Source organism: Rousettus aegyptiacus, unplaced genomic scaffold (assembly GCF_014176215.1).
Source record: "Rousettus aegyptiacus isolate mRouAeg1 unplaced genomic scaffold, mRouAeg1.p scaffold_m13_p_6, whole genome shotgun sequence".
In the NCBI taxonomy this organism is placed as follows: Eukaryota; Metazoa; Chordata; class Mammalia; order Chiroptera; family Pteropodidae; genus Rousettus; species Rousettus aegyptiacus.
The window spans coordinates 65,941,813-65,969,608 of record NW_023416309.1 but is presented as its reverse complement, the minus strand read 5'-3'; the positions used below and the strand labels follow the sequence as shown (position 1 = coordinate 65,969,608).

Sequence of the window (27,796 nt, the reverse complement as noted above, 5' to 3'; positions counted from 1 at the left end):
ATACATTAAGAAAACAATTCCATTTACAATAGTATCAAAAAAGAATAAAATATTTAGACATATATTTGACAAAATATGTGCCGGACTTGTATACTAAAAACTACAAAGCATTGAAAAAACTGATAAGTCTTTAATAATGACAGATATCTCATGTTCATGTATTGTAAGACTTAAGATGGCATATTTCTCAAATTGATGTAAAAATTCAATGCAACTCCCATCAAAATTCTAGCTACTCTTTTTGCAGAAATCAGAAGCTAATTCTATAATGCTATGGAAATGCAAGGGACCCAGATCAAACCAATCTTGAAAAAGAAAAACAAAGTAGGATTCACACTTCCCATTTCAAAACCTTCTACAAACCTATAGTAATCAAGACTGTATGGTAGTGACATAAGGATAGACATATAGATTTTAAAAATAGAATTTAGAGTACAGAAATGAACATGTTCATTTATGGACACTTGGTCTTTGGCAAGGGTGCCAAGAAAATTCAATGTTGAAAGAACAGTCTTTTCAACAAATGGCGCTGGGACAACTGGATATCCACATGCGAAAGAATGAAGTTAGGCTCCTACTTCATACCACATACAAAAATTATCTCAAAAATGTAAGAGCTAAAAATATAACATTCTTAGAAGAAAACATAAATGAAAAACTTCTTGACCTTAGATTAGGAAGCATTTTCTTAGGTATTATATCAAAGATATAGGCAATCAAAGAAAAACTAGATAACTAGACTTTACAAAACTTAAACACTTTTCTGCATTGAAGGATACTTTCAAGAAAGCGAAAACATAACCCACATAATGGGAGAAAATATTTATAAATCATGTACCCAATAAGGATTTATTATCCAGAATATATAAAGAACACTTACAACTTGATAATAAAAGGACAAATAACCCAACTAAAAAACAGGCAAAGGATCCAAAGAGATATTTCTTCAAATAGAATATAAAATATACAAATGGCCAATAAACACATGAAAAATGTTCACCATCATTAGGCATTAGGGATTTGCAAATGAAAGCTACAATAATATACCACTTCATACCTACTAGGATGGCTATAGCCGAAAAGACAGACAATAACAAGTGTTGACAAGGATGTGGAGAAACTGAAACCCTCATAATTGTTTATGAGAATGTAAAATGGTGTGGCCACTGTGAAAAAACAGTTTGGCAGTTTCTCAAAAAGTGAAACACAGAGTTACCACTCCTTGGCGTATACCCCCCCCCCAAAACTGAAAACAGTTCAAACAAAAACCTGTACATGAATATCTGCACTATTCACAACAGCTAAAAGGTAGAAAAAATCCAAATGTCCATCAACTGATGAATGGATAATCATAATGTATATATCTATACAAAGGAATGTTATTCAACAATAAAAAAAAATGAAGTAAAAAAGAAATGAGTTACTGATTCATTCTACAACATAGATGAATCTTGAAAACATTATACTGAATAATAAATCCAGACACAAAAGGCTGCATATTGTATGATTACATTCATATTAAATTTCCAGAATAGGTAGATCCATAAACACAGAAAGTAGGTTATGGCTGTCGTGGGATGAAAGGAGGGACAAATAGGAAGTGACTGCTAACAACTTTAAGATTTCTTTTAGGGGTAATAAAAATTTTCTGAAATTTTATAGTGGTGACTATTATGCAACTTTATGAATATTCAAGAAAATTTCTGTATTGTATACTTCAAAAGTGTGAATTTTATGATATGTGAATTATATCTCAATTTCAAAAGTGATATGTAAAAAAGTCAATGACATAGAATAATGATGACAATATATTTAGCGGAAAATAGATTATAAATGGTGTATACAGTTGGAGGCCATATTTACGTTAGGCAAAGAAAAAAGACTTAGAGAAAATTGATATATTAAAAATGGCAGTTCTTCTCACCCTTGTTAAAGATTAGTTGCCCATATTTGCATATATTTGTGAATTAATTTCTAGAATCTCTAGTCTGGTCCATTGGTTAATATGTCTATTCATATGCCAGTACTGTACCGTACTGTTTTGATTATAGGTTTAAATCAGGAAGTGCAATGCCTCTAGTTTTGTTCTTCTTTCTCCGGGTTGATTTAGCTATTTGTGATTTCTTTTGTGGTCCCATATGAATTTTAGAATTGTTTTTCCTATGTCTGTAAAAATTGCCACCTGTATGTTAATAGAATTTGCATTGAATCTGTAATAGAGATAGTTTCTTCAACAAATAGGGTTGGGAAAATCAAAAGTTCCCATAACTTCGGGATGTGAAAACCAGCAGAGATTGTCACTGAGAAAGATGGAAAGCTGCTGAAGTCCCAGGTACTCTACTTAAATGGCCTGTGCACAAACTTACTGACAGACTCACTTACTCTGAGCTCCAGTGCTGGAGCAGTAGCTAAAAAGGGGACAAAGGAGGAGTAAGTGGCTTCAGGGCGAGGGCTGGAGGTGCAGCTTTCTCCCAGAGAGAAGTACTGGCAGAAGTCATTGTTCCTTTGTTGAGCCCTCTCCTCATTCCACCTGCATGCACAAGCTGGCACCATATCTGAGTCTCCATCAGCCTGGCCACTGGGCCCCATAGGACACCTACTACGTAAGACCACTCTACCAAGAAATATAGCAACTCTACTGAATGCATATAAATAAACACAGGGAGGCAGCCAAAATAAGAAGACAAAGGAACATGTCCCAAATTAAAGAACAGAACACAGCTACAGGAAAAAAAAATAATAAACAAAACTGAGACAAGTAATCTACCAGATGCAAAGTTCAAAACACTGGTTATAAGGATGCTCAACAATTTCAATGAGAACTTCAACAGAGAGATAAGAAACATAAAGATGGAGAAAAATAAATAAATAAAACCCAGTCAGAAATGAAGAATATACTTGAAAGACTCAACAGTAGATTAGAGGAAGCAGAGGACTGAATCAGCGATTTGAAAGATAACAGCAGAAAACACCCAATCAGAACAGCGAAAAGAAAAAAGAAAAAAAAATGAGGATAATTTAACGCAGCAGTCCCCAATCTTTTTGGCACCAGGGACCAGTACTCCTATAAGATTCTAATGCCTGATGATCTAAGTTAAAATTGAGGTAGTGATGCTAGTGCTGGGAAATGGCTGCAAAGACAGATGAAGCTTCACTTACTTGCCCACTGCTCACATCCTGCAAAGTTCCTAACAGGCCACGAACTGTACTGGTCCACAGCTTTGGGGGGTTGGAGACCCCTGGTTTAATGAACCTCAGGGACAACAACTAGCATAACAATATTTGCATCAGCGGGGTACCAGAAGGAGAAGAGAAAGAGAGAGTGAGGAATTGAAAATCTATTTGAAGAAATAATGATGGAAAACTTCCCTAACCTGGTGAAAAAATAAACATGCAAGCTCAAACAGGAGGAACTCAAAGAGGCCCACATCAAGATACATCATAATTAAAATGCCAAAGGTTAAAGATGAAGAGAGAATCTTAAAAAGCAGCAAGAGAAAAGCAGTTAGTTACCTACAAAAAAGTTTCCATAAGACCAACAGCTGAATTCTCAATGAAACCTTTGCAGGCCAAAAGGGACTGGCAGGAAATGTTCAAAGTGATGCAAAGCAAGGACCTACAACCAAGATTACTGTATCCAGCAAAACTGTCATTTAGAATAGAAGGACAGATAAAGAGCTTCCCAGACAAGAAAAAGCTAAAGGAGTTCATCACCACCAAATCACTAGTATAAGGAATGCTAGAGGGGCTTCTAGGAGGAGGACGGGGAGAAAGAAAAGAGAGGGGAAGAGGAAGTAGAGGAAGGGGAGGAAGATGAAAAGATAAAAAATATGAATAATAAAATGGCAATAACTACATATGTATCAACAATTACTTTAAATTTAAATGGATTAAATGCTTGAGTCACAGAATGTGGGATGGCTGGGTGGATGGGAAGGCAATACCCTTGCATGTGCTGCCTTCAGAAGAAATCCAAAATACTACAAAAACGCATATTCCTCCAAACATTTATTGCAGCATTATTTACAATAGCCAAAATATGGAAGTAACCTAAGTGTCCATCAACGGATGAATGGATAAAGAAATGGTACATTTACACAATGGAATCTTGTTTGGCCATAAAAAGAATGAAATCTTGCCATCTGCAACAACATGTGGACCTAGAGGATACTGTGCTCAGTGAAATAAGTCAGAGAAAAACAAATACTTTATGATTTCACTTAAATGTGGAATCTTAAAAAAAAATAAAATAAACAAACAAAACAGAAACAAACTTATAGATATAGAGAATGTTTTGATGGTTGCCAGATGGAAGAGGTGAGTGAAAAAGGGGAAGGAATTAAGAAGTACAAATTGGTAGTTATGAAATAGTCATGAGGATATAAACTATAGCATATGGAATATAGTCGATAATATTACAATAATTATGTATGGTGTCAGATGGTTACTAGATTTATCAGAGTGATCACTTCATAAGTTATACAAAGTCTAATTGCTATGCTGTACACCTAAAACTAATATAATATTGTATGTCAACTGTAACGGAAAAATTTTAAAAATTATTTAAAAAAAGAAAAGCCAACCAATAGAATGGGAGAAAATATTTGCAAACCATATATCCAATAAAGGATTAATTTCCTACAACTCAATAGTAAAAATATTAATACTTGATTAAAAGATCTTCTAAGAAACTGAATAGACATTTTTCCAAAGAATACATACAAATGGCCAACAGGTGTATGAAAAAATGCTCAGCCTCACTAATCATCAGGGAAAAACAAATCAAAATTGCAGTATCTCCTCATACCTATTAGAATGGTTATTATTTAAAAAAAAAACAAAGACAAGTGTTGGTGAGGATGTGGTGGAATTGGAACTCTTGAGCATTATTGGTGAGAATGTAAAATAGTACAGATACTGTGGAAAACAGTATAAAGGTACCTCAAAAACTTAAAAATAGAGCTACCATATGATCCAACAATGCCACTTCTGGGTATTTATATAAAAGAACTGAAATCAGGATCTCTAAGATATTGGCACTCCTATGTTCACTGCAGCACTAGTTACAGAGATCAATATATAGAAACAACCTAAATGTCCATTGACAGATGAATGGATAAAGAAGCTGTAGTATGTATACATATACATATACATATACATATATATACATACATATACATATATGTATATATGTATATATACATATATGTATGTATACACACATATATATACATATACATATATGTATATGTATATACACATACATATATGTATATACATGTATATATACATATATGTATATATACACATACATATATGTATATATACACATACATATATGTATATGTGCGTGTATATATACATATATATGTATGTGTATATACATATACACATATACATATATGTATATGTATATACATGTATATGTATATGCATATATATGTATATGTATATGTATGTGTGTGTATATATATATAATGGAATACTATTCAGCCTTTAAAAAGAACCTTGAGGACATGATACTAAGTGAAATAAGGCAGTCACTGAAAGATAAATACTGCATTATTTCACTTATACAAGGTATCTAAAATAGTCAAATTCATAGAATTAAAGAGTGGAATAGTGGTCACCAGGGAAAACGGAGAATTACTAATCAATGGGCATAAAGTTTCAGTAAGCAAGATGAATAAGCTCTAGAGATCTGCTCTATAATATTGTACCTACAGTCGACAACAATGTGTTGTACACTGAAAAACTTTTTAAGAGCACAGCTTTCCTGGTAAGTGTTCTTATGACAATAAAATAAAGTTTCAAAAAATAAAATAAATTACAAAAGGAGAGTTATCTCTCGGTGGTGGGATGATGAAAAATTTTAATTTTCTTAATGCTTTTAAGGTTTGTCTACACTAATTGCAATGAATATGTAATAGTTTTATAACTTTAAAAATACTATTTAAGCATAATAATTATTATGTACCCTGAAAGCATCAGACATTTTTTGTGACTTTGATGGCTTATACTGCAGAAAGTAAGTTCAATTCAATCCAAGGAAGGCTTTCTTAATTGTAGAAATAATTAAACCCTAGTTAAGACTTTCTTAGTAGGAACTATGAGGAACCATAGTAGCATGTGGAGGTGTTCATTTGTGTGGAGGCTGGGCAATACAAGGGTGGTCTAGTTCCAAGAGCTGGATCATGAGTACTGACCAAGCCTGAAGGAAACCTCCACGCAGGCTAAGCTCCTAAGTGCCTCAGTGGGAAACCTGCCAGCTCTCTACAGAACAGAATTTCCTAAACTTTAGCCAAAAATCAAAGCCTAAAACAACTCTGTTTTTCTCTTGGAAAATAAATTTATCAAACCTAAAAATAACTAGGACAAAGCCAAAAGATGAAAGTGACTCTGAATGGGTTGCAAACAGATGTTTGACCAATTTTGCAGACTGTCACAGTAAGAGTCCTTAGGACTCCTACATTATAGCAGAGAGGTACCCAAGAGAATCTGCTATGATACAGGATGAAAGGGTACACTCCCTGGGGCAAACAAAGGTCAAAATTGTCATGGGTTTCTCAGCTTCATTTAGCCAGCAACAGATCTAATCTTTATTACCAGAAAATTAGTAAAAATAGAAATTGTCTGATAAGTTAGTATGTCATGATGAATATGCTAATATACTAAATAAAATGTTAAATTTGACATAAGCATGTAGTATAGAAATATCTCTTCTTTGTAAATATCTCTAAAGCCTGACTATAGTATAAACACACATTCCTACTAAGAGGGACTTGACTTCTATGTTAACCAAACCATCTCTTAAGATGACCTTTTAATTTAGCTCTAAAGCATAAAATTTCACTGTAAGAAACTGCACAGAGAGGAATAATTATAGAGGGAGACACACCACACTGGGAAAGTGGTGGTTAGTGAAGATGGCTTTCTTAGGAGCTATGCGGCAAGGTTCATCGTGCCCTCCCTTAGAAAAAATAAAGGCAAGGCTCTTTTGTAAATGCATGGCTAGGAGCAAGCAGTTTGTCAGCTTACAAGTTACAATATGCTGATATATTTTCTTTTTAAAAAGTACTACCTCAGTACTAGATAAATTCATACACCTAAAAGAACCTTGAGAGGTCATGTAGCCATGAGGTATGTCTGGTTCCAGGGACAGACCCTCCTTACTGTCCTCCCGCTCTAGTGCTGACCACTCTCTGCTTTTAGTGCCATACACCTGCCACCCACACTTCACTTCCCTCCTTGGCTGTGTGAGGACACTAAGGCTATGCATATATTTGAATTTGTTTAATTAGCTAGAAATAGGAAAGCAGAGATTCGTGGTTTCAAAGCAGATGTTAAACTAATTTTGGGAAAGAACAAGAGCCCCAGAGAGTCTGAAGAATGACTCAGCCTCAATCTCCCACAAGTTCCATCATACTTGGAGATGTGCTCATCTACCTGACTCTCCTATCTTCAAGACTTTGAATCTGAAAGACCCCTCTTTCATCTGTTCCACTACCACACTCCCTCCCAGCCCGGTTTCTCCTATCTCAGGTTCCTTCTTTCCCCTGCTAGATTCATGCCTCTCTGCCCATTCTGATCCCTAAGATCACTTCCTTCACCATGCTCCCCACCAGCCTGCTGGATACCCTTACTCTGGCCCTGCTCATTCAGCTGCCAGCCAGGGACTGCCAAATCGCACATTTTTCTTTGTTTCTCACCTGGGTCTCCAAATGGAACTATAAAGACTGAACTCCCCTGAGACCATGTGGCCCTCAGTGTCTCTGAGCAATTAATTTATTCAACTCTAACTGGCTTCTTGTTGAACCTTCCAAAAAGTAGTTATTCCAAGAAGTTCTTGGTCAATTAAACTCATAAAGGGAAAGTTGTTAGCCTGACTATGATCACAGATCAAACATTTTCACTATTAACAAAGCTAATATCTAACCTCCATCAGTCTGATTCCTGACTCTTGTTTCTTCACTGATTATGAACTGTCTGTATTTGTGATGATGGGTTAGGAGAGAATGATGTTGACAATTATTTTCCCAACCCCAACAACCAACCACCTTTGAACCTCTGCTCCCACTTTTCTTTGTGCAGGAAGGGTCTTCCCTAAATCCACAGAAAATAGAAGTAAGAAAGGAACACACATAAGAGCAGCAATGAATGAAAAAGAAAACATTTTTAGAATGGTTTTAAAGATTAATAAAACTAACAGCTGGTGTGTTGAAAGGACTAACAGGATAGAACTAGTGATGAACCTAATCAGGGAAGGAAAAAAAATATCCAAATTAGAAACAAAAGAAGGACATAATTACATATATGAATTTGCAAACTAAGCAAAACATAAGTTTCTAGGAAAACATAGATTGCCAAAATTAACTTAAGAAGAAACAAACAGTCCCACAGGAAAAAAAAAAAGACAAAGGGTAGGAAAAGACAATTCACAAAAGAAAAAACACTAATGAACTAATGCTTAACCTACCTGGTATCCAACAAACATGAACTGTAGTAAAGTAGCAAGATATTTTTAGTAAGATATTTTTAAGCACATCATATGGACAATATTTTTAAAAGAGATAAGAGTATTAGCAAAAATATAGGAACTAGGCACTTTCATTCACTTGTGTGTATGGCTCTTGAAAGGCAGGTGGAATAGAGATTGTAAATGGAGACTTTTCACATTTTATTCTCTATATTTCAATTTTGCAAGAATGTGTTTTTGAAACATATCTGAAATTTTAAAAATGAAATTTTGAAGTCTGCATACGCAAAGATTAGTACTGTAATTGTTTATTATATCTTTAAGATTGGAGAACAAAATAATTTAAAGTGAAGACATAGTCCTAAAATATTTATGAATCTGAAACAAAATAAGTAAGAAAAAGGAGAAATAGAAAAATACACAGCAAAGCACAGACTGACATGATACAGAAGAAAACCACACCTGCAAAAACATGAGCTACTCGAGGGCAAAAACTCTGTGCTATTCACTGATTATCTCTCACCCAGCTCAGAGCACTTAGTAAATGTTAGCTGAATAAATGAAAGAAAAATGAGACTCAAGGGCATCGAAAGGTACTCTGGGAATTTAAATTTCAAAATAAACAAGTGAAACAATTTTATTCACATATAATTCACAAATATAAAATGTAAAATTATTTTCACTGCAATCCTATTATACTCTTCATATAACCAGTAAGTTTGGAATTTATACTTGCACTGGCCATTTTTCTGCAGCTAACTTTCAGTTAAAAGGATGTGGTTTGTCTTGCTTAGTCTCTTACTGTATTTTCACAATACAGTAATTTTCATAATATTTGTGTGCCGGTGTTTATATTTGTTAAAATTCACATTTTTCATCTTTTTCTAGCTTATAACATTATATTAGTTCAGAAAATTTGATATAACAAAGTGGTTCAATGAAGTATAAAAGTCAGATTGAGAGTAATATAAATACAACTCTTAATTATAAGGATCACTATTAAACAAGACTAAAATATAAGATAGAGAGATGCTAAGTGATATGCCTCATGGACAGTTAAAGAAGGGAAAGCAAATAGAAAGCACTACAGTGAATATTGAAAAATTGGAATTTACTGAGCCATTGATCCATTTGCTCCTGAGGCTAGAGAGCATTATTGTCTTTATGAGGTTTCTGAAATAGTGGCAGAAAACCACTTGTGCCTTCCATGCCACTTTCAAACAAGGTACAGTGGCCTTGTTGGTAAACTAACCAAGTTCTTCCTTAAGCACAAAATAATGTTTCCCAGTTCAAAACCAATGCGTTTCATCACCAAAGGGAAAAATCAAAACAAGAGAGGCATCATTTAAAGCTGCACTCCTTAGAGATACAGAACAAATACAGAACACTCACTAATGAGATATTTTTAGAATAGCCCCAAAGTTAATGATACGCATTTTGGTAAGAAAGAAAACAAAACAAGATAGCAAAATTCTGCTATCAAATAACACTCTGAACATTAAGGAATGCCAACAGCCTGCCATGTAGAAGAGGAATTGCTAGCATATGTGCAAGTCAGCAGATAATTTCAACTTATTATTGAATGAAACCTCTGTGCAGGGAATGAATCTGCACCTTTCATGTTTAAAATTCAAATTCGAGGGCCAAGGCACACAGTGGAGAAGGAGCCCGGGGATCTACACCAAAGGAGGGCCTGGTCTGTGGGCCCCAGGAAGAAAAAGAGCTGCTGCAAATAAAAGATGTGTTTAATGCCAATCTGCATCACTGCCATTTTTCTCAGAGAAGAGCTGACAACCTAGATAAATAATCTGATCTTCATTCAGTACTGGAAAAAGGATAAACACTAAATCAAACAAACTATAGTCATGGACAATCTGTCCTCTCAATGTGCAGTGTGGCCAGTGAAGACCAGCATTTGCTTTCCACTCTGGAATATAATGGCTACTAAAGGGAAAAGCACTCACGTGAATACTTAAAATGTGGAACAAAATAAAACTATTTCTTCATGACATTGATAATGCCTATAAAGACCATTTATGATCTCAGGTGACTTGCTTACATAGTATATATCTGAGTAATCAGTATTTGGAGCAGCCTAAATTTTAGCCAAAATATCATGGATTTTAATGCTGAGATATTAGGATGCCTCGATAAGACCAAACTGCGATGTAGGCAGTTAAGTCTCCATGAGTTTGACTTCTCCAGTAGTTGACAGTTTTCTTAACAAATTAAATAAAATTTTCAAATGTTATTGTATATTTAAAAACTACACTGAAATGCTGCAAAGCAATATACACAACATTTTTGTGATGGCTGAACTCTCTCTTGTGTGAGAGACAGGAGATAAAGCTGGAAAACAAGATAGGGATCAAACCTCTACTGGCTTTACCTGCATCGCTAAGTTGTTTGGACTTGATAACCCCTAGTCAGTGAAGACAATTTAAGCAAAGAAGACAATCAAATTCACATTTTAGAATGATCTCTCTGATGGTTTGAATCAAGAAATCTATTAAGGGGCTATTTAAACAGTCTAGATGAAAAATACTAAACTATGAGGAAGCAAAGTTCTAAAGAAACTGAATCAAGAGATATACTGAAATAGAAATAACTGCATTTGACCATCAGTTGGATTTTAGGAAGTAAGGAAGAACTTCATGATTTGGGTACAATTTGCTACAACTGGAATAAGAGAAGGTTTGCCATGTGTATTAGTTATCTATAGCTGTGTAACAAATTACCCACAAAATTTAGCAGCTTAAAACAATGAACATTTATTATCTACAGTTTTTGTGTGTCGGGAATCTAGGAGAGGTTTAGTTGGGTTGTCCTTGTTCAAGATCTGTCATAAAGTGGCAGGCAAGATGTCAGCTGGGGCTATGTCATCTGAAGGCTTGACCAAGACTATAGTTCTAAGGACTTCCCTCACATGACTGGCCAGTCAGTGCTCATTGTTGGCAGGAGATCTCAGTTCCCTTCCAAGTGAACCTCTATAGGGTTGCTTAAATATACTTCCATTATGGCACTTGGCTTTCCCCAGTCCAAGCAATCCAAGAAAGTGAGCAAAGAGAAGGGAGGCTACAATGTCTTTAATGACCTAGACGTCTCTTGCCATCACTTCTGCCTTATTCTATTTATTAGAAAGGAGTCACTCAGCCCAGACTACATTCATGAAAAGGGGAATTAAGCTCCACCTCTTAAACGGAGAAGTATAAAGATTATGTGTATATATTTTAAAATCATTACATTACAGAAGTGGATAATGAGTTCAATTAATGCTGAATTTGAAATGCTTGAGACATTAGGTTGCAAGTGTCCAGCAGGCAGATGAGCATACCCCGAGACAGTCATTGCTTAGTTTAGCAAGAACAAAGTCTATAGAATGACAGAGTTAGAAGCAAACTAACAGAATTAAGGAGGAAATAAAAAAATAAAGAAAGTGGAGTCAGGTTACTTCTGAAAATTTAGCCATAAAAGGAAGTCAACAGTGATCAGAGTAGATTTCAATGGACAAAGTTGACAAAGGTCTTGGTAAAATCCCTTGCCCACTGACTTGGGACAGAAGAAGGACCTCCTTACTTGAGAGAGAAGAAACAGAAGAAAAAATCAGTGCTATTTAGTGTGGTTTTGTCTCTAGGGTAAATAGATATATAATGAACTGTGTTAGGAACATAGATGCAACCTCACATTGAGAAACACATCTCAAATTCTTTAGTTGTTACTTGAGCCTTCCATCTTCTCTTGTTGCATGCAGATCCCTGCTACATCTTCCTGACCTGTTATAAGCTTTGTCATTCTGACTTACCTGCTTCTCAGTTTCCTAACCTCTTATAACCCCTACCCTTCCCTAGGAAGGCATTTGATTGGGCTATCTAAGAAGTGACGATTTCAACTTGGCTTCGGAATCTCCTCTATGCAAATCTCCTCTATGTAGGGCTCCATCAGCAGCCCTGACAGACTTGGTTTCTTGGGACCCTGCCCTGCTCCCAGTCTGTGGCCTAGTGGGATCCCAGCCTAGACCTCATGTAGTATGTACAAACTATTAAAACATCTCTGAATATTCCTCAGTGTGGAACAGATGAAACTGTGCTATTGCTGTTTCTGTACTAGAACTCTATTTTGGTGTCGAGATGGTTAAATACAAATCTAGTTTTCTTTCTGTTATTTATGACCTCGACAAAATTTGACCAACAGTAGATAAACATTAAAAATAATAATTCATGGAAATGAATATGCCGATACCAGCAAGTACCCGTTTTAGCAGTCGCCATGGTGAATGGCTATTCAAAGGTACTTTCTTTGAAATATTAAGCACAACATATTAAGACTAATAAAATCATGGGGACATTTCTTATTTTTAAAATTTTAATGAAGAAGGCGATTGGGCTAGTAATATTTTAGCTACTATTTTTAAAACAACAATTACAAGTCAAATACTTTTCCAAGGTTTTTTTTTCTATTTCCCCTAGGGCACATTTATCTTCAAGAAGTTGCTGTAAACTAGGTATTATTTTTTTCCCCTCAGGGCAGTTGAAGAAGCTGGAGATCAGAGAAGTTATGTAATTTACTCAAGTTCACACAACTTGTGTGTAGAAAACCTGAGATTTTCACAGGATCATATCTAACTCTAAAGTCCATACTTTTTCATTTTCCCATAATGCCTCTCTACTAAATGGTAGCACATTTTAAGTATAGCTACATTGACTTCTTACCAGATATCACCCCCAAAGTCATTCACTATCATATGACCCTGCTTTGTTTTCTCTATAATAACTGATCATAACCTGAAATGCCTATTTCTCCTCTAGATCATAAACTCAAAGTGAGCAGGGTCCTTATCTGTTTCATGCTCCATTGATCATCAGTATCTAGAACATTATCTAGCATAGAGCAGATAATCAGTAAATAAATATTTGTTGGATTAACAAATAAATGAAAAGTTCAAAAGAAGGAGAAGCAATAAAGCAAATGTTTATATAAATATACATTAAAAAAATTTTAAATATACATTTTAAAAGAAAGTATTTGATAAGTTCAAAACAATTTAAATTATGACTTTTTAAAAGAATTACCCAGTGCTTATTTGGGATATACTGTGCTATCTTTTTCCATGTACTATTCCAGTAAAGCAGTTACCAAACTTGCAAGATCATAACAAAGATGTGCTTCTATAACTCTGAAATTGTGCCTGAAAAAGTTCCAGTTTACCAGAAGATGCATATATTTGTCTAAAAAATAGCAGTAATATTTTCTTGGATATTATCCATGGCCAATTTAACTAAAAGAGGATGCTTCCTAAAATGAAACTATCAAGTATGAGCCTAAATTAGTGTCAACATATTCCAGAACAACAATAAAAATCCTAATTTCCTCCACCAATCTGTACTCATTTCCTATATCACTGGGGAGCCAGAGTAAGAGAATGTAGAGTAACCAACCAAAAGTCCTTATTTCTTCCATCAAAATCAATTAAAAGCAAGCAAATAAATGTAAGTCCTAACGATGAGCAGATTATGCCCAGAAGAATCATCTAAAACATCACTGTGAAGATACTACTAAAACCCTCAACATGTCTGTTCAAAATAATTTTATTAAATAGTATTTTTTAAATATTATAATCCTAAACCTAGATTTAAAAAAAAAAATTGATACTGATACATGAACAGAAAAACAGGTCAATGACAGATTTGACAAAACATGAATTAGGTCCAGATACATACAGGAATTTAATATATGATAAAACTTGTCTTCCAAAGGAAAAGAGTAATGATTCAATGAATGGTGTGAGATAGCTGGACAGGCATCTGGAAAAAGTATAGTTGAGCACCCTACTTTAATGTTTACACCAAAATGACTCCAGCAGTACCAAATTTTTCAAAGAAAAACAAAAATAATTAGAAGAAGAAAACACAGGATAATCTTTAGAGTCAGAATGGGGAATATTTTCCCATTTATAATATGAAAACTCAGAAGCTACTAAAGAAAAAAAAATCAACTACATGCAAACCAAATCTTTCTGAATATTTAAATATAGCACAAATACAGTTAAATAAACATCATTGAATGAACAGAGAAAAACCACTGTTTACTCATAACCAAAGAGTTAATTTTCCTATACATAAAAGGTGCCTAAAACCTCTCCCCTAAACCCACCATTAACCCAAAATAAAAATATCCAAAGGTAATAAACAGGTCACAGAAAATACAAATGGCTCTTCAACACATAAGATGCTCAACCTCACTTTTAACAAAAAAAAAAATTGCAAATTAAAACTATAAATATATTTTACCTATCAGCGTAGCAAAATTTTAAAAAGTTCGATACATCACCATGTTGGTGAGTGTGAGGAAATTAACACTCTTATTTGATGCTAATAAGATATATATTCATAACTTCTATTGAGGGCAATTTGGAATAGCTATTAAATTTATAAATACATACATTCTTTGACAAAAGCATACACTTTAGGAAGGTATTCTATAGATCTCCTCTTTCCAAGGCCGGGGACTAGGGACTAGGGAACAGAGGCAGAAGATAAACTTTTCCCCAATATCTCTTTTGAACATGTTGAATTTCCTTATGTCATTCATTACTTTTTTGCAAAATGCAATTTTTAAGCTATTTGTGTGTTAAATCTTATAAAATAAGACATATTTATTTACTTTCCCCTTCAGTTAAAGTCAAAATAAATAAGGAAATTCAACCTCTGAAGAAAGTAGAAAATGGCCTCAACTCTGAGCAACAGATACAAAGACATTCCAGAGACAGGAATGTACTGAGCAAAACTGAGGGAGAATTACTGAGAATTGATACACACTTCTCTGGATCTTGAGCAGGTTATAGATTTCTCTAAATTAACTAAGAGGCATAAGCAAGGAACCCCCCACTGAGGGTCCTGCTCCCCACTGAAGAAAGATACAGGAGAAACATGTCATTATGGAAAAGCTTAATAAGACAACAGTAGGAGAAGAATGAACATGAAGGAAAACTATAACACCATTATATGATGAACATTATATGAGGAACAGTAAGGGGTGAAATCGAAATGCTGAAAAAGTCAGTGAAATAGAAGACTCATTTCAGAAAATGGAATAGAAAGAAAAAAAGAATGAAAGTGATTAGAAAGATTCTAGATATGGAAGATAAAGATATGATATACATATAATTCTAATTCTAAAGAAATGGTACAGGAAAAGGAATTAAAGATACAATAGAGGAAAGTTTCACCAAGAAAGTATACCAAGAAACATTATTAGAGTGCAATCAAGACAGGATGCATCCTAGCAAAGTTAACTGGTGCTCAAAGATGAAGAAATAACCTGCCAAAATAAGCAGAAACAGGTTACCCATAATAGGGAAACAAGTTAGATTCTCCACAACCTTCTCCACAACATTAGATGTCAGAAGAGAAAAGAACAATGCCAATGGAGTGTTGAGGAAAAGAAGGGACCCAAGAATTCTTTACCAAGTTAAAATGTCACATATTTAAAGGGGAAAATAATAATTTAAAATATGAAAGAATTCAAAGATTATAGTCCTCAAGAATCCTTTAGAAAAATGTAGTCATAATCCACCCGATTAAAAGTTAAATGAAAACAATGCACTCATTAATGGAAATTTCACAGCATGAAACTACCCTGGTCCCATCTACCAACATGTCTTGTATGATTTTCCTGCAATAAGCCAACTCATCTCTCTCCTTCTACTTGACACCCTACGATCTACTCTCAACATGGCAGACAGAGTGACCATATTAATACCTACGGCAGAGCCTTCCAGTGTCTCCCTATCTCACTCAGGGTGAAAGTATAGTTTGTGCACTGGTCTACGAGGTACCCCCAGATGCCTTCCTGACCCATGTGACCTTATCTCTCACCCTGCCCTGGAGCCCTGGGCCTTCTTGCTCCCTCCCACGCATAGGGTATGCTCTTCCTCTGGGTCTTTGCTCTAGTTACTTCCTGCACCTGAAATGATTTAACTCCCTTCCCTACTCTAGATCTTTGTTCAAATGTCACCTTCTCAGTGAGGCCCTCCATGACCACCCTATTTAAAATCCTAACCCACCCCTCCTAGCACCCTGGATCTCACATACCATATTCTGTTTTTATCTCTATATGTGCACTTGTTCCCTTTTAACATACTACTTGATTTACTCATTTATTAAGTTTCTTGTTTGCTGCCCTTCTTATACACTTGAGGGGGCAGGGATTTCTGTCTTCTTCACTAGTATACCCCCAGCACCCAGAACAGCTCATAGTTCAGGATATTCATTATAAACAATCAATGAGTTAGCAGTAGCATTGAATCCAGTCAAGCAAAGAATTAAAGCTAACTAGAATGAAGTCTAAAAAAGTTATGTTAACTTGGATATAAAACAGAATAATATTTTAAGAAGTCTAGAAAGAAAAGCTAACAATGTAAAAATAATATCAATTCAAAAATAACAAAAATTCCCAAAGGGTCCCAAAGATTGAAGATAAAGGGGTACGGGAAGTGCTGATTTTTTTATGATTATTTCTTTAGAAAGGTATGATGAAAAATTTCTTCCCCGAATTGAGAAATTTAGAAAGATATTTGAAGCACCTTGTTTAAGGGTATAAAGGTAACAAACAGGGGAATCAAAAACACAGAAGCATATCTTCCAATTAAGAGAGGGGATAAAGGAAAACTAAACTATGTAGGAGAATATACAAATCCATTTTTGACTGAAAATGAGTGAATAGGAATTATTTTGCTTCATCCTCTCCTGTGACCTCCAACCTAAACAACAATACTAATGACAGGGAAGAAAAGCACTGTCTCAAATAAAGTGGGAAAACTTCTGGGGGTGGCTCCATAGTGTAGTGGTTAGCACGTCTGCTTTACACGCAGAAGTTCCTGGGTTCGCACCCCAGGTGGAGGCACAGACCATACCCGGGGTACACCAGGCCTCCTGAGTACACCAGGCCCCCCGAGTGCATTGGGGGTTCCAGGCCTCCAGAGTGTGCCCAGGGCGCCTGGCTCTGGGTGCACCAAGTCACAAGGGGCACTCCCCAAGCATGTGAGAGGGGACACCCCACCTTCAGAGATCCAGCTCTTAAGGGGAAAGGGCAACGTCCATAGGTCAGGGGTACAAGTGGGGTGGGTGGAAGTAGGGTGGGGTGGAGTAGGGTGGGGTGGTGTGGGAAGGAATCAAAGAGGGGGGGAAAAAAAAGAAAATTGCTAACCTGGATAGAGCTGGAAGAACATGCTGAGAGTTGGAATGTGTCAACTTAGACATACTGCAGGATACAGACGTTTTGGAAGGCGAAGTCACCATCTCAAGTAGCATCTCCAGTGCCACTGTATCTGAGCAATAGACCACAGTGGGAAGGGAGCAAGAGGCAGCCTGAACAATTATGGGGAAAGGAAGGGAGACTAAGGGAGAAACATGGTAACCAATCATTATTACTGTCTGGGACCTCTTTGAGCCCTGTGAGAGCAACAGAAAGGAAGTATGATCAAATCCCAAACAAAGGTATAATAAGAAAACGTGAATACTAAGCAGACAATAAAGGCACAGCAGAGAGACTACATTACATATTGAAAACTACATTTTGAAAAGGTTCATTGTGTACCTGAAAATATCAGCTCAGAATGGCCAACATTGAAACACTGCTAGTAAAACTTCTAGACTTTAAGGATAAAGGGGAAAAAAACCTTTTGAGCATCTAGGCAAAACAACCAATTTGCTTATAAGGGAAAATAAATTGTCATCAGACTTTGGCAGCAGACAGTAGAGTAACATATTGAAGATACTCAAAGAAGAAAACATAAGCCAAGGATTTTATAACCAACCAGATTCTCAAGTATGAAAGTCATAGGTAAACTGTTTTGAACATGGGAGAACTCAGGGAAACTATTCCTATAAGACCTTTCCTGAAAATTCTCCCAGAGAACAAGCATTATCCAAGCAAACAATGTCCACAGAGACTTTGCCATGAGGACTGGTAGTAAGCATTAAACATATATTTATCCAGAAAACTATGGTGAAATAATTATTATAAGGGAAACAGTAGAGTAAGACATGGTTATATATTTTGACAAAGCAGATTCAGTATAACTATCAAAAATAATAAAAAATCTAAAGTTTTAGAGTAGGAAATCCCTTTTAACACATGGCATAAAATCCAGAGCCATAAAAAACAGATGTATAATTTTACTAATAAAATTTTAAACTTTTATATAGCCCAAACGCCATAAACTCAAAAGACAAGCAACAAACCAGAAAAAAATATGTGTAACACTGCTAGTATCACATTGAAATATAAAGAGCTCTTTTAATCAACAATAAGATAGTCTAGTTGAAAAGGAGAAAAAACAGAAATGATTATAAATATATGTGAAAGGTTGCTCACACTTATCATTTCAAAATATATAGTAAAATAATGATCTATTTGTCAGACTGGCAAACACTGATAATACCAAGTGTTGGCAGTGTGTAGGTAAATATTTATTATTTACCAAGTATACGTTATGTGTAAGGAATCATGCTAGATGCTAGAGATACAAATATGAATATTACAGAAATAATATTCCTGACCCTACAGAACATATATTTTTAGGGGGTGAATAGGGGATAGAATTTTTTAAATGAGTACATATTTAAATGTAATTCTGACATGTGTACAGAGTAGAAATACAGGGTGCTTTGAGAGTATAGAAAAGAGAGAATCTGATTGTAGCTTGCAGGGAGGCATTCTTGGCCACTGTAAATTGATCAACTCTTTTGAAGGAAAACTGGCAAACTCTTAATTATCCATAACTTTTGTGTCTGTAATTCTATTCCTAGATATTAATTCAACCAAAATACAGTACCGAGCAAATATAAACACACAATGATGTTTCCTGTTTATAACAAGAAAAAAAAAAAAAAAAAAAAACAAGAAATAATCCAAATGTCCATCAACGGAATACTGGCTAAATGAGGGTACATCCACAGAATACAACCATCGGTTTTCTCATATTTTGATATCTAAGACACACAGAGACACACACAGAATATCTCTAATTCTGCCAATGGTGATGAAATAAAAGGTTTCTTTCTAATAATAAAAAAGATACATACATACCCTTTCATTGATAAATATGGTATTTAACATTTTAGTCTTTCCTTTTAGGTTCTGTTCCTTCATTCAAAATGCAAATTATAAGTAAATCTACTTTACATGTGCCTTCTACCAAAACCCACTTAAACTGAAAAAACTATAACCCTACAGTCCATTATCATTATAGTCTCAGAGCTAGACTCAGCCTGCAACTACCCTTTCATTTGGAACTCTTGTTAAAATACTGCACTACGATTTCTTTAAATAAAAATGAACCCTGGGATAGGACATTAGGCTTCCTTTGTTGCTACTTATAATGACTAAGTTTTGTGCTTTCAATACATTTCATTTAATTACTACATATCAAAGATTTTATGATTTTTCTTATTACATTTTGATTCATTTTGTTTAGGATACTGCCACACTCTTTTCCAGATGAAAATAAGGAAGAGAAATTGAGCAACTGACTTTAAAAGTCACAAAGTAATATAGTAGGAGTGTCCATCAGCAAAAGAAAACCCCTAAGCCTTTTATGTAGAGGCTGAATACCAATTATACAATATTCCCCTCTATGGTGAGCTATAAAGCTTTGAAAGTCACCTTCAGCAATCATTCAAAATGAGTCATGTCCCAGTACCTTACTATTACCCAGTAAGAACAGCCTCACATCTTATTATAGCCATTTTACTATGCTGAAGCCAATAAAATGCTTGCTATTCAGCAAGAGAAACAAGTTCTGAAACATTTATTAAATTGCCCACAGCTGATGAACATTTCAACTGCAACTTCCTTCCAGATCCTTTACTATTCTCTACAGAGTCAGAAGATTAGAAAAATACTTGAATTATAAAATGGTTAGTTTATGAGTTCAGTTAGCACAATTAAGTCCAAATATTTATTAAGTGCCTCTTCTGTTCCAGAAATTGTGCTAAACACTGTGAATATGAAAATAGGAAAAGTACTGGTCTGGCCCCAAATAAATCCAGTCTTATAGAGGAGACACAGCTCATAAATTATCATACTGAAATTCTACTTCCCTAACTTCAAACAAGGACCTAAGTCACCAAGAAAATAGGAGCAGTTATGACTATGAATTAATACTTTAATTTAGTACATTATTTTCCCACTCTTCTCCCTTTTAGAAACTTACCAACATTTTAAAATACCATTCCCTACTAAAAGGAAGCACAGCTCCTTGAAGAAATAGCTGATTCCAGGTGTGGAGTATGAAATGAAAAAAATGAATCTGGAACATTTTATAGTGCCCAGAAATCAAAGAAGTGCCCCAAGACAAATGAGACCATGTCAAATAGACAATGGAAGTAAACCTGAAGGAGCTCAATTTGGTACAATTTCAACAACAAAAAAAATAACAGTAATAAATTATTAAACATTAATTGAAATAGTTTTTGATAGTAAAAGAATAATAAAACAAGATAAAGCTCTTTTTTTTACAGAATAATACAGCTAAAAAACACAAAGGAAATGATAGAATTAGGGAAAAAATTCACCATTTTGTAATCCTAAATATATTCACCACAATATGCTAAAACCATTAAGTAAAAGGTTATTGGGGAAGGGGATGTTCACATGATCTTAAAGTTTCATCTCACAGACAATTTATCAATTACAAAAAGTAAGACAAAAATGATCAAGCTTACTATGACCACCTGATGAACAACCTGACATTGTATGTCTCCACAGGTGATGCAGTGAGACACGCAACATCACTTGTGTAGCCCTCCTGCTGAAACTGTTTGAAATTAATCATGAGAAAGAATTAGAAAAACTCAGAATATGGGCTACCCTATTGGACCACTTGCCTCTCACTTTAATAAAAAGCAAAACTAATCAAAAAATACACAAGGCATGAACTTAGGCTTTTGGGAAGATGGACTAGATGTACTTTTCCCTATTCTTCCTACTAATTACAATTAAAAACTCTGGACATTAGATATAAAATAAAAAGAAGAAAATAGAGTAAATAAGGCAGACTGTTTAGGGAATTGGAGCCCAATGCAGTGGCCAGTTCGCTGGGTTTTGTTTTTGCCTCATATATTAGACTTTGAGCTGAGGAAGCAAGCAACCTAGAAACACCATAGGGCACAGACATAAATGCCTCAAGAAAATCTGCTCTCTAGCCAAAAGACTAGAAAAGGAACAGCCTATCAAGACAAAACATTTAGACAATAAATGCTCTACTTCAGCCAGAAGAAACTTCAGAAGAACTTCAGAAACCTATTGAACTATAATAAAAGATCTAACACTCCTGTCACCAGGGTACAAGAAAGAGAAAAGAGGATAGAAGCAGAAAAAGCATTAAAAATATGATGGCTGAAAACATTTTAAACTTGGCAAAAGACATAAACCTACCGATTTATGAACCCTTAACTAAGAATCCCAAAGAAATCCATACTGAGACACATCATAGTCAAACTTCTGAAAAATCTTGAAAGTAAGACAAATGACATTTACCTATAGGAGAGAAAACATTCAAATAACAGCAGATTCCTCATCAGAAACCATGATGGCTAAAAGACAAAACAAAACAAAACAAAACAAAAACCTGTCATCCCAGATCTTATATTCAGACAAAATATCCTTTAGGAATCAAAGGGAAATCAAGACATTTTCATATAAAGGCAAATAAGAGAATTTGTTGCTAGCAGACTTAACCCAAAAGAATGGCTAAAGTATGCTTTTCAACAGAAAGGAAATTATAAAAGGAATCTAGGAACGTTGGAAAGAAATAACAATAATGTATGTAATTACAAAAAGATTTCTGTCTTTTCTTAAGACTTCCTAATTGTGTTTGATAGTTGAAACAAAAATTATAACCATGTTTAATGTTGTTCTAAATGTATCCAGAAATTATAAATGAGTAAAGAGAAGTAAAGTTTCTACACTTTACTCTAAGTAGCAAAATGACCATATCACTAGACAGTGATAAGTTATGTATATATAATATAATACTTAGAGCAACCACTAATAACAATGCAAAAAGCTACAATAAAAAAAAACACTTAAAATAAGTCAAAATGGAATTCTAAAAAATCATTCAAATAATCAACAGGAAGACAAGAAAACAAAAAAATAAATAAATAACAGAATAAGCAAAAAAATTAAAAACAAATAAAATGGCAAATTTAAGCCATAACATATCAATAATTAAGTAAATGTAAATGATCTAATTATACCAATCAAAACATAGATCAGCAGAATGAATTAGTTAAAAAAATATTCACAAGAAACTCACTTCAAATATAATAATATAGGTTGATTGAAATTAAAAGAATTTGAATTACTTTCTGGGGTGACTTGCTTTCACCTTGAAAAATTTGATCTAACATTTCAAAAAGCTACAGATTCAAAAAGCTGAACCGCAAACTGAAAAGCCCAAAGAAATCCATACAACTATTAATCAAAAGAAAGCAGGAGTGGCTATATTAATAGATAAAGTAGACTTTGGAGCAAAAATAATTTCTAAAGATGTAGAGGAATTAAAAAATCAATTTGCCAGAAGACAGCAAAATGAATAGAATCTCAAAGAAACTGGGACTCCATTGAACACCCCAACATACACATAATGGTAGTACCAGAGAAGAAAGGAGAGAGAAAGAAGAAAAAAATATTTGAAGATGACTAAAACCATCTCAAATTTATTGAAAAACAATAACCTATACATTCAGAAAGCTCAATGAAATCCAAGTAAGATAAACTTAAAGACACCAACAAACAGGCACAGAATCAAAATCAAGGAGAAAATCTTGAAAGTAGTAAGAGAAAAATGACTCATCAATCATAAGGGAAGACAATAAGATTAACAGCCAACTTCTTATTAGAAAAGATGAAATTTTGTTATGTGTATTTTACCATGATGAAAAGGGTGGCGGCTGGGGTGGGGAGGATTAAGGTGAAATATATTTTTTCCAGATAAACAAAACTTAGAGAATTTGTTGCTTGCCTTACAAGAAACATTAGATGAAATTCTTCAAGGTGAAAGCAAGTGACCCCCAAAAGTAATTCAAATCCATACACCAAAAATCAAAGAGCACCTGTAAAAGTAATTATGAAATTATGAATGACAGTAAAAATGCATGTTTTTTCTCTTTTCTCTGAATTGATTTTTAAAATAATTATATATTATGCAGATAATATATTGTTGGACCTACAACATAGAGATATATGTGTAATATATTTGCCAACAACTGCACAATCATCATTTGGAGCAAGCTATATTGGGCTACAGAAATTACTCCAGATAGTTAAAGTAATAATTATAACAATGTATGTTTGGGTTTGTAATATTAATAGATACAATATTTAATATCACAAAAAGGGACAAAAGAGAATATAGGAGTAATATTTCTATAGCTCATTGAAATTAAATTAGTATAAATACAGAGTAGATTCTGGTAAGTTAAGATGTACACGGTATACCCTAGAGCAACTACGGAGAAAATAACTCAAAACACTGTAGTGAAAAAAAATCATTAAAGGAAATAAAAGGTTCACATTAGTTTCCTAAGGTTTCAGTAACAAATTACGATAAATCAAGTGGGTTAAAAATACCAACATTTCTTTTCTCCCAGTTCTGGTGTCTAGAAGTCTGAAATCAGGTGTCTGCTGAGCCATGCTACCTCCAAAAACGCTAGGAAAGAACCTTTCCTTGCCTCTTCCAGATTCTGGTGGATCCCAATGATCCTAAGTGTTCCTTGGATTGTAGCTACATCTCTGCCTGTTTGCATGGCCATCTTCTTTATGTGTGACTCTATGTGTCCTCTTCTCTTTTATAAAGATACTAGTCATGGGACTTAGGGCCCACCCTAAATCCAGAATGATTTCATCTCAAGATCCACATTATATCAGCTAAGACCATATGTTCAAATAAGGTCACATTCTGAGGTTCCTGGTGAAAATGAATTTTAGGGGGACACTATTCACTGAAATGTTACATTAGTAAGCATTCGATGCCAAAGAAAGCAGTAAGGAAATACCAGGAACAAAAAAAGATAAGGCATATAGAAAACAAAAAGTAAAATGGCAGATATAAATTCAATTCTATCAATGATAACATTAAATGCAAGTGGGTTAAACATTCCAATCAAAGGGTTAAGATGTAAGACTGAATATAAAAAATGATCCAATTATATGCTATCTTCAGGAAAAACACTTTAGATGCAATATACAAATGAATTGAAAGTAAAAGAATGGAAAAATATATATCATGAAAACAGCAACCACAAGAAAGTTGGAGCATCTATACTAATATCAGATTAAACAGGCTTTTACATGAAAATGTTACTAGAGATAATAATAGACATTTTATAATGATAAGAGGATCAATCTATCGGGAAGATACAACAATTATAATGATATATGTACTTAATAAGAGAACACCACAATATATAAAACAAAAAGTGATAGAAATAACAGGAGAAGCAGATAATTCAGCAATAATAGACTACAATACTCACTTCCAATAATGAACAGAACTAGAATGTCAACAAAGAAATAGATTTAAACAATACTCTAAACCAAATAGATCTAAGAATACTAGATCTATAGAACACTCAACCCAAAATAACAGAATATACATTCTTCTCAAGTTCACATGGAACATTTCAAGGATATACCACATGCTAAACCGTAAAACAAACCTCAATAAAAAAGAATTTAAAGACAGAAATAATACAAAGAATGTTATCTGACCAAAACAGAAGTTAGAAATCAATAGCAGAAAAATACTTGGGAAACTCACAAATATGTGAAAATTAAAAACATACATCTCAATAACCAATGGGTCAAAGAAGAAATCAAGAGAGAAATCAGGAAATAATTTTATATTAATGAAAATGAAGACATAACATACCAAAATTTATGGGAAATTCACAGTTGTAAGCACTGTACTAAGAAGACAGGTCTCAAATCAATAACTTAACCTTCTACCTTAAGACATCGGAAAAAGAAAAGTAAACTAAACCTAAAGCCAAAAGAAGAAAACAATAAAGATTAGAGCAGAAAATAATGAAATAGAAAATAGAGATATCCCAAGAATGCAAGCTTGGTTGAACATCCAAAAATCAAGTAATCAATCAACAGAACAAATAAAAATCACACAATCATCTCAATAGACATAAAAACAGCATTTGTCAAAACTCAAACCCTTTCCTGATAACACTCAACAAACTAGAAATAGAAGGGAACTTCCTCAAACTGATGAAAAGCACCTATAAAAACCCCACAGCTAACATTCTTAATGGTGAAAGACTGGATGTTTTCTCTCTAAAATCAGGAATAATACAAGAATGACTCCTTTGCCACTTCTATTCAACATTGTACAGGTGAAGGCAATTAGGCAAGTAAAGAAATAAAAGGTATCCAGATTGGAAAGGAAGAAATAAAACTATCTCTCTTCACAGATGGCATGATCTTATATTTATAAAATCCTAAGGAACCTACTAAAAAACTATTAGAACAAATAAACAAGTTGAGCAAGGTTGCAGGAAACAAGATAAATATGTAAAAATCTATTGTGTTTCTGTACACTTGCAATGAACAATCCAAAAATGAAACTAAGTACACAATTCTTTACAATAACATCAAAAAAAATAAAATTCTTAGGAATAAAATTAGGCAAAAAAGCGCAAATCTTATATGCTGACCATTACAAAACATGTTGAAAGAAATTAAAGATTTAAATAAACGCAAAAGCATTCTATGTTCATGGACTGGAACACTTACTGTTATTAGGATGGCAATTCTCTCCAACTCCATCTACAAATTCAATATAATCCCTATCGAAATTCCAGTTGACTTCTTTTGTTGAAATTGACAAGCTGATTCTAAAATTCACATGGAATTGCAAGCGCACAGGATCTTGAAAAATAAGGACAAAGACTCAAACTTTCCAAATTTAAAACTTACTACACAGCTACATTAATCAAGACAGTGTGGTACTGGCACAAAGATAGACATATAGCTAAATAAAATAGAACTGAGAGTCCAGAAATAAACCCGAACATCTATGGTGAATTGATTTTCAAAATGGGTTCCAAGATTATTCGACAAGGAAAGAATAGTCTTTTCAACAAATGGTGCTGAGACAACCAGACAGACACATGCAAAAGATAAAGGTGAACTCTTATCTCACACCACATATAAAAATTTATTCAAAATGGATCAAATATTTAAATGGAAGAGCTAAAACTATAAAAATCTTTAAAATATAGTGATAAATTCTAAAGACCTCAGATTGCTAAATAATTCTTGCCAAAAACACAACAAAAATAAAAATAGATAAATTAGACTATATCAAAATTAAAAACTTTTCTACTTAAAAGAACACCATTGAGAAAGTGAAAAGACAACCTACGGAATGGGAGAAACTACTTATAAATCATGTATCTCAAAGGGTTTATTATCCAGATTACTGGATATAAACTCCAACAACAACAACAAAAAACTTTAAAATGGGCAGAAACTTGAATATATCTTTGTCTAAAAAGATATGTAAATGGCCAATAAGGACATGAAAAAATGTTCAACATCACTCGTCATCAGGGAAATATAAATCAAAACCACAGAGATTCCATTTCACACCCATTAGCATGGCTAGAACAAAAAAAGTCAGATACTAACAAGTGACAGGGACAAGAAAAAATCAGAACCCTCATTTACTGCTGGTAGGAATGTAAAATAATGCAGTGCTTTAGAGAACAGTCTGGGTCTACAGCCATGTCACCCTGAACAAGTTCGATCCTGTCTGATCTCGGAAGCTAAGCAGGGTCAAGCCTGGTTAGTACTTGGATGGGAGACCACCTAGGAAGACTAGGTGCTATAGGCATAAAAAATAAAATAAAAAATAAGGGACTGTAAAATGACAGGGTCCTTGCAATCTGTGAAGTCAACCAAGGGTTGCTTCACCTAAAAAGAGAGAGAGAGAGAAAGAGAGAAAGAAAGACTAAAGAAAACATATGACCCAGCAATCCCACTGCTAGATATATATCTAAGAGAAATAAAAATGTGTCCACAAAACAGTTGTACATGGGTATTTATAGCAGCATTATTCATAACAGCAAAGGTTTAACAACCCAAATGCACATAAACTGATGAATGGATTAAAAACATGGTACATCCATAAACTAGAATATTACTGCCCATAAGAAGGAATGATGTACTGCTATATGTTGCCACATGGAAAACCTTAAAAACCTTCTGCAAAGTAAGGGAAGTCAGTTACAAAGGACCATACAT

The 27,796-nt window shown here is 34.2% G+C and overlaps 1 protein-coding gene and 1 pseudogene across 5 annotated transcripts in view; one reads left to right on the top strand and one right to left on the bottom strand.

Moving 5' to 3' along the window:
- SPECC1 (sperm antigen with calponin homology and coiled-coil domains 1) overlaps positions 1-27,796 on the bottom strand; it is a 239,842-nt gene that overhangs the window by 190,477 nt on the left and 21,569 nt on the right. The window lies entirely within an intron of this gene.
- On the top strand, positions 27,268-27,386 carry LOC118604689 (annotated as a pseudogene).